This window comes from Papaver somniferum, chromosome 3, assembly GCF_003573695.1.
Source record: "Papaver somniferum cultivar HN1 chromosome 3, ASM357369v1, whole genome shotgun sequence".
In the NCBI taxonomy this organism is placed as follows: domain Eukaryota; kingdom Viridiplantae; phylum Streptophyta; class Magnoliopsida; order Ranunculales; family Papaveraceae; genus Papaver; species Papaver somniferum.
The window spans coordinates 26,636,426-26,644,314 of NC_039360.1; positions in this window are offsets into that span (position 1 = coordinate 26,636,426).

Genomic DNA, 7,889 nt, shown 5'->3' on the forward strand with positions numbered 1-7,889 from the left:
TATGTGATATCAAATGCGCCACAATGAGTAGGACCATCTGCCCCAACAAAACCTGCTCTTATGTCAATGCATTATGTCAATCAATATCAAATTTGAACATTTAAAAAGCTCGATTTGATTAGTATAGTCTATCTCACTTGATCAAAGCCTCGTTGTAGGAATGACGAGTAAACAGCAAAGAATGGCTTCAGACCCTCTGTGGCTAGACCAGCTGCAAATGTCACAGCGTGTTGTTCCGCAATTTCCAACGTCAAAACAACGGTCAGGAAATCTTTTTTGAAAGTAGTTAAGGCCTGTTGCACTACCTATAGCTGCATGAATGGCTACAATCTTGTTATCAACTTCTGCTTCTTTTATCAGCGAATCTTCAAAGTATTGACTGTAACTAAGTGTAGCTGACTTTTTCTTGAACTGTTTTCCTGTTCTTGTATCAAACTTTTCAACCCCTGAAAGAAAGAAATCGGAACTTGTTTAAAATCAACTCCGAAGTTAAAAATGGGCTTATATCAAACTTATTTCCTGCGGTAAAGTATTACAATGCATTTTATCAACGGCGGTTTCGGCCGGGCGAAACCCCTTGCCTTTCTCGGTCACTATATGTCTTAGTACAGGCCCACGTATGGATTTTACATTTTCAAACGTTATAACTAAATCTTCAACATTATGCAATCCAAGCTCCTCAAAGAGAGAAAGCTTAGAAGCACTCGACATTCCTCTTGCATATTTATCGACCTTGGATGCTAGAGCGCTACTAAGTGCTCCGACCGGTTTAACGAGACCATCAAGTGTTGCCGTTAGTAAAGATACTTGATTATTGTCATTTATAGCTACAATAAGATTTGCATCAAGGTACCCAGCGTTGTTTAAGGCTTCATAGGGTTGGCCTGCGGTCAAACGTCCATCTCCAATCACAGATATGACATGGTTGCTTTTTCCCAAGATATCTCTAGCAACCGCCATTCCTACGTACATTTAAAGAGATGAAAATTTTAAACTTGTTGATATCATCAAAACCACCGTGAATCCGTTCATGGTAAAATATTAGAGAATGATAATTAATACGAGAAGATAGACATACCAAGACCAGCGGAGATGCTTGTAGAGCTATGTCCGACGCCAAAGGCATCATGAATACTCTCATCCCTCTTAGGGAACGGCGCAAGACCTGATGCTTGTCTAATGGTATGCATCCTAGACCTTCGCCCGGTCAAAATCTTATGTGGATATGTCTGCAAAAATCGTAGTTAAATTCCTATAGCTCTTTCTATACTCATACTCAAATATATATATTTTAATGAACTGAAGAAAAAACATATAATTAATGTTTTTTATTCCTTAATTTTCCAAGTATTATAACACCAATTAACCTGATGTCCAGCGTACCAAATGATCTTGTCTTCGGGGGTGTTGAACAAATGATGCAGTGCCACTGTTAGTTCCACAACACCTAGACTTGAACTGAGATGTCCACCAGTTTGGGATACACTGTGCATAGCAAGATTTTTCATGTCCATTGGGTGGGTTTATTTTTTCCAGTAATTTTTTTTGTTGAACAAAGCGATTTATTTAAAACAAAGGAAACTTACACAGTACAACCAAAATTAAGTTTTCCCAGGAGAAAACTTGGAGGCTGGTACATCCAGCACTTACAAACGTGATGCTTAGAGGCACATTTAGCGACTGCATCAGCTGTTATATTTACATTTCTTTTTACATACTTACAAGCCGACATGGAAAGTCTAGCTAAGAGAAAAGTACAGTCTTGTATAAGGTTGTGATCTTCCCATCTACAGCCATCCATATGGCCATTAATGCATTCACTAGGTTTAAATTATCTGACACAAAAAGAACCTTTTGAAGATTTAGTTGCAAGCTCCATTGAATGGCTAATATTAGAGCTACTGCTTCTGCTTGAATTATGGAAGTGGCTGAGTAAGTCCAGCAGTTGGCTCCTGCAAAAGTTCTTGACCTGTCATAGATAACCGCTCCTCCACCTGCAACGCTCGAACGTTTAGGCAAAGCCGCATCTACAAATATTATATGGTAATCATCATAGTTATGGAAATTGGCTACATGAGTTAAAGGGGCTGATGCTACAAGCGGGTGATTAGATAATGTCTGATGAGTTCTATGGGAAGAAGATGTGGATCTAAGGAAGACATGTATTTGGGTGATAAGAGATAAAGGTGTCTGAACCATATGTTCAAAATGTGCAGTACATCTAACTTTCCACAAATGCCAAAGAATGGCAGAGAATTTGAGATATCAATCTGAACGGGAGGATGATGAGGAGTCGAACCAAGCGAGAATCCATGATTTGAGATCATTGTAATACTGATAAAGTTGGATAGCTTCTGGAGCAACAGCGAACCATATTGCTAGTGCATAAGGGCATTGCATGAAAAGATGGTCCATAGTTTCTGGACCAGAAGCACACAACGGGCAGAGTAGATTTTCAGTATACATGAATCTTGATAAGTAAGGTTTAATGGGTAAAATCTAGTGAAGGCATTTCCACAAAAAGATCTTAAGTTTTGGAGGAATGTTCAAATGCCACATCTTTAGCCATTGCCGCTGTTCAGGAAGGTTATACTGAAATGAAGGTTCTAATAGTTTGTTATAGGTAGAGTTGACTGTAAAGTTCCCATTCATGGTCAGCGACCACCGTAAAATGCCTTTACCCTGCCAAGGGATTCGTGTGCGGGTAATTTCCTGAATTTGTGCTTCAGAAAATAACTCTGTCAGAGCTTGTTCATCCCAACTATGAGTGGTATGATCTATGAGTTGTGACACTGTTTCATAATCTTGTAAGTGATAGGCAGTGGGCCTTTCAAGGAGCTCAGACTGTCCCGGAATCCACTTTTCATTCCAAATGCTCACTGCCTGACCATCAGCGATATTCCACACATGAAACTGTCTTACGATTTCAAGACCCTTTTTCAGTCCATGCCAAATCCAAGTACCACTTTTCTTTGTAATTCTATAAAGAGGGTTATGATTCCGGAAGTACTTAGACTTCAGAACTTGCACCCATAAGGCGTGTGGATTGGTAACCATACGCCAGGCCATCTTGGATAACATGGCCAAATTAAATTTGCGAATGTTTTTAAAACCAAGCCCTCCCTGTCTTTTGGGCAAGCAGAGAGAAGTCCATGATTTAGGGTGAAACCCTTTTTTCTTTTTCTTATTACCCCACCAGTACTTGCGTTGAATTGCCTCTAAATCTTTGACAGTTTTAACTGGTAACGGAAAGAATGTCATTTGGTACATAGAGACGGAGCCCAAAACAGATCGAATCTGTGTGCTTCGTCCTGCTTGCGAAATTATCTTCCCCTGCCATACTTCAAGCTTAGAATTCATCTTATTTATGAGCGGTTCAAAACTCTTGGCTTTAGATTTGTTCAGAAACAACGGAACACCAAGATATTTCTCATTTAAGCTCATTTGCTTCATCTCAAGCAGATTAGTAAGGGCATTGCATTCATGTCGCGGTATATTTCTGCTAAAACAAATACTAGTCTTTGTGGGATTGATAACCTGTCCAGATGCTTTACTAAACCGCAGAAGATGTTTCTGGACATATCTCAGTTCATTAGTGTTAGCGTTGAGAAAGAGAAGAATATCGTCGGCAAAAAGAGATGTGATATTGCTGACCAAAAGCAGCTGCTTTAACACCATGAATTAGCTTGTCGGTTTCGGCCTTGGAGAGAAGCTTAGATAAAACATCCATGCATATAATAAATAGATAAGGGGACAAAGAATCGCCTTGCCTGAGTCCTCTAGATGGAGAGAATGGCTCACAAGGACTACCATTTAACAAAAGCGAGATGGAAGTCGTGCTTATACATTGCTGAATCATCGTGCACCAGGCATCAGCAAAACCAAGTTGATGAAGCACACTATCTATGAAACTCCATTCAATTCTGTCAAATGCTTTGGACATGTCGATCTTAATAGCTACATCACCTGATTTACCCTTCTTTTTCTTTTTCATAGTATCAATAAGCTCATGGGCAATCACGATATTTTCTGCAATACAACGTTGTGGAACAAAGGAATCTTGATATAGTGTTATGATTCTTCCCATCAAAGGTTTCATTCTATTAACCATCAGTTTAGAGATGATCTTATATGTTGAATTACAAAGGCTGATTGGCCGATAATCACCAGGAGAAGTAGGGCAGTCAACTTTGGGTACGAGGGTTTGGTAGGTGACATTCATTTCTTTAAGTAGAAAATGGCTTTGGAAAAAAGATTGCACCATCTTAATAACATCAGAAAAAACAATGTCCCAACTGTGCTTGTAGAATCCAATCCGGAAACCATCAGCTCGCGGTGCTTTCCACAAAGGCATTTGGGAAATGGTGTCTCGTATTTCCTTCTCATTTGGGATCTTTAGCAATGCTAGATTATCTTCTGCAGTGATGCAAGGAGTTATTAAATGAATAAGATCAGGATCCGAGGGAGGATGGCTGGTAGTAGATATATGCTTGAAATGCTGAATTAACAAACTAGTTATTTCGTCAGTTTCAGTGTGCCACATTCCTAAGGAATCCCTCAAAAGAAGAAATATGATTTCTTCTTTTTCTAAAATTTGCTCGCGAGTGGAAATATTTGTTGCAACTGTAACAATAAAATACTTAAAGAAGATGTTAGAAATAAATTTCTGAAATGCTTAAATAAACACTAAATGAAATCAGCAAACAGAGGACAGAGTCACGTGTTCAACACGCTGTCATTAACACGATAATTGACCGGTACGCCTCAAGAATGAGTGATGCCTATACCCTGTGGTCAAGTCGTATCCAGGATAAAATTGCCCGTTGCAAATATTGTTAGCACTACAATACTTGCCCACTCATATGAACTCAACAGCAATGGCAGAGAAAATAAAAACCACAGAGGGAGAAAGACGAAAAGAAGAGGATAGTAGCTCTTCTGGACACAATTTGCAAATGAGAAATTCATTTTCTTTTATAGGAAAAAAAAAGAAAGTTAATTCAGTGCATTAATTAAGGAAAAATTAAGTCACAAATTATGATAGGAGTTAATTAATAACATTCAGGAAATATTCCGTCGTAATGTTGACATAAGTTATAAAACTCATTTTGGTGAGTAAATAATTTTCTCCCAAGTCATAAGCCCAAGTTAAACAAATCAATTAATTGACAATCAAAAATTCATTTTAACTTCTTTAAGATAATTCAAAATAATTTTGACCAAAAGAAATAAACCTTGGTTGACATATGTCCACGGCGCAGGCACAAGCCCGAGCCCTAAGCCCAAAGTCTTAGCGAGAAAAAATATTGTCTTCCCGCTCGTACCCGCCCATCCATATTGGTAACTAAGATACTCAACATACATGGAGGACATTTACCTCTAGTATATCCAATGTGGAACTAAAGGTTCTCTTTCATTCACTCACAAGAAAATGAGCAAGCATCCTTGGTGACTCATAGGTCACAAGATCAAATCCAAACCAAGACTATTAAACCAACAAATAAACTCATTTTCTCCAACAATCCACCACATGAATGAAATACCGATAAAAATCAGAAAACGGAAAGCGAGAAATACCACTTAGGCAAGAGGTGTCCATGAGGTCTTGAACCTTTGCTTAGTGAGAAATTTTCGGAACTACTTGATGGACAGTGAACGCGATGTCTTGAACTGCCATCGTTTGGTGTAATCCGCGATAATAACCACGCGTATGGTTACCAATCTCTAGGTGTTGTCAAGTTCGTGTCGTTGTGTCCTTTTTGTCCCTAGACAAATCCTGTTTCTCAGAATGCTCTAGAGAATCGGCTCTATTCTCATAGGAAGCGACCCATTTACACATTCGGATAGGTGAGTTCCATCAAGAGTGTTTACTGCTACACCCCACTTCAATCTTAAATTGAAACTATAGAACTCATTAAGACTTAGTTAAAAGTCATCCTTCACATGCAGTCACACTATCACGTCTACACCATAAGGAAGGGGCAGAGAATGAAATTCTCTGATGTTGTTTACCTTGACCCACCAAAAATTAGTTATCTCATTCAAAACCTTGATCTTGGGATCTCCAGTCAGCAAGGTTGAGTATCCTTTATGGAAAGTTTATTTAATGAGCTTAAGCCCAATCCCCTTTGATGCATTATTAACTATCTATTTTGACAAACATTTCGTCAAAGGGTCTGCGATATTCTCCTTGGACATAATCCAATCAATGGAAATAACGCCAATTGAGATTAGTTATTCTTAGCTTTAGCTATTACTGCTTGGCTAACACAAAGTATAGATATAGCTGGCACAGGCCTATGCCAGAGAGGAATGTCTTCTAAAAAGTATCTTAGGCACTCGGCCCTCTCTCGTGCTTTATCTAGTGCAAACTCTCAGATTCCATAATGAATTGAGCCTAATATGTCTGCTTCGAAATATTCCAAAACAAACACTTTTGATAGAGTGAAAACATATTCACTCATAGACTTAGACTTCTCTGAGTCAACTATACAGTTAGCATCACAAAATCCCTCAAGGAAAGCAAGATACCTTTTATAAACCAAACAAAAGGTAATATAGTAATTTCGGTACCATATTACTCTACTAAGTGTATCCCAATGCTCTTGCTCTGGATTACAAGTTATATCTACCTAACTTACTCACAATATAGGCAATGCCTAGACTCTTACAGTTCATTAAATTCATCAGACATCCTATAACGTTTGAGTATTCAAGTTAAGATACTCCATTACCCTTATTTTTCTTTATTATACAAGAAGAATCGTAAGGAGTACAAGCACGAATTCAATATAATAAGAACTACTAAGACTATAAAGATTAGATTATCTTCTAATACTCATCCCTATTATCACATCATCAGGGCCTAGATCTTTCAAGTCAACATTCTCATTCATCGCATGGTTTTAGTGGAATTAAACACATCTATGTTTGTATCAAGTATAAGCATATCATCAACATACAAGATACAATCACACAGGCATCCTTAACAAGTTATAAATATACTTGTCAGATTCATGAACAGAAACCACTACTCATTATCACATGATCAAATTTTTCATGTCATTATTTACGTGCTTATTTGAAAACTATACAAAGATTTGTTCAACTTACGAAAAATTTCTTCACAACCTTTCTCTACAAAGTCCTCAGGTTGGTCTATGTAAATTTCTTTATCTAATTCACGGTTTTAGTGAAAAATACTAGAACCCCCTACTATATGGGTTCAACCATATACAAGCCCCACAAAATGGATCTTACACCCTCAACTCCACACTTTCCGTTTTTGATATTTCTAGGCCCAGAAAAAATTTTTTTTGGGGCCTGGTTTTCAATTTTCCCGGATTGCTGACGTCATCAGGATTTTTAATAAAATTAAAAATACCGAAATTAACCTTCCCTATTTATAGACATTTTATACCTACCAGAAACTGAAAACCAAATCAGATTCAGCTCTTTCTTCTCTCCGCTCTCGTTCAGAAACAGAATTGGAGATTTTTCTTCAGACGAATTCGTGAATTTTGATAGTTTCATACTGATTTTCGTTAATTTGATAGTAAGAAAACGAGAAGAAGAACAACATAAACGAGAAGAAGAAGAAAACGAATTTTCTCTCAATTCGTTGAGGTGTATTCGTCTGTTTTTCAGATCTGACGAGATAGTGAAGCTGCATTGATGAACAACAAATAGGTTTGTTCGATTTTAGCTTTTCTGTTGCTTGATTCACTAGTTTTCTCATCGATTTTTTGAATCTCGATCTTCTACTGATTACGATTTTTGTTCTGTTTCGAATTTGTTGAGTCTGAGAAGAGGAAGAAGACAGTTGGGAATATATAAATCAAAATAGGTACGAATTGTGATTTCGATTTAGTTTTCAAATTCAATAGATT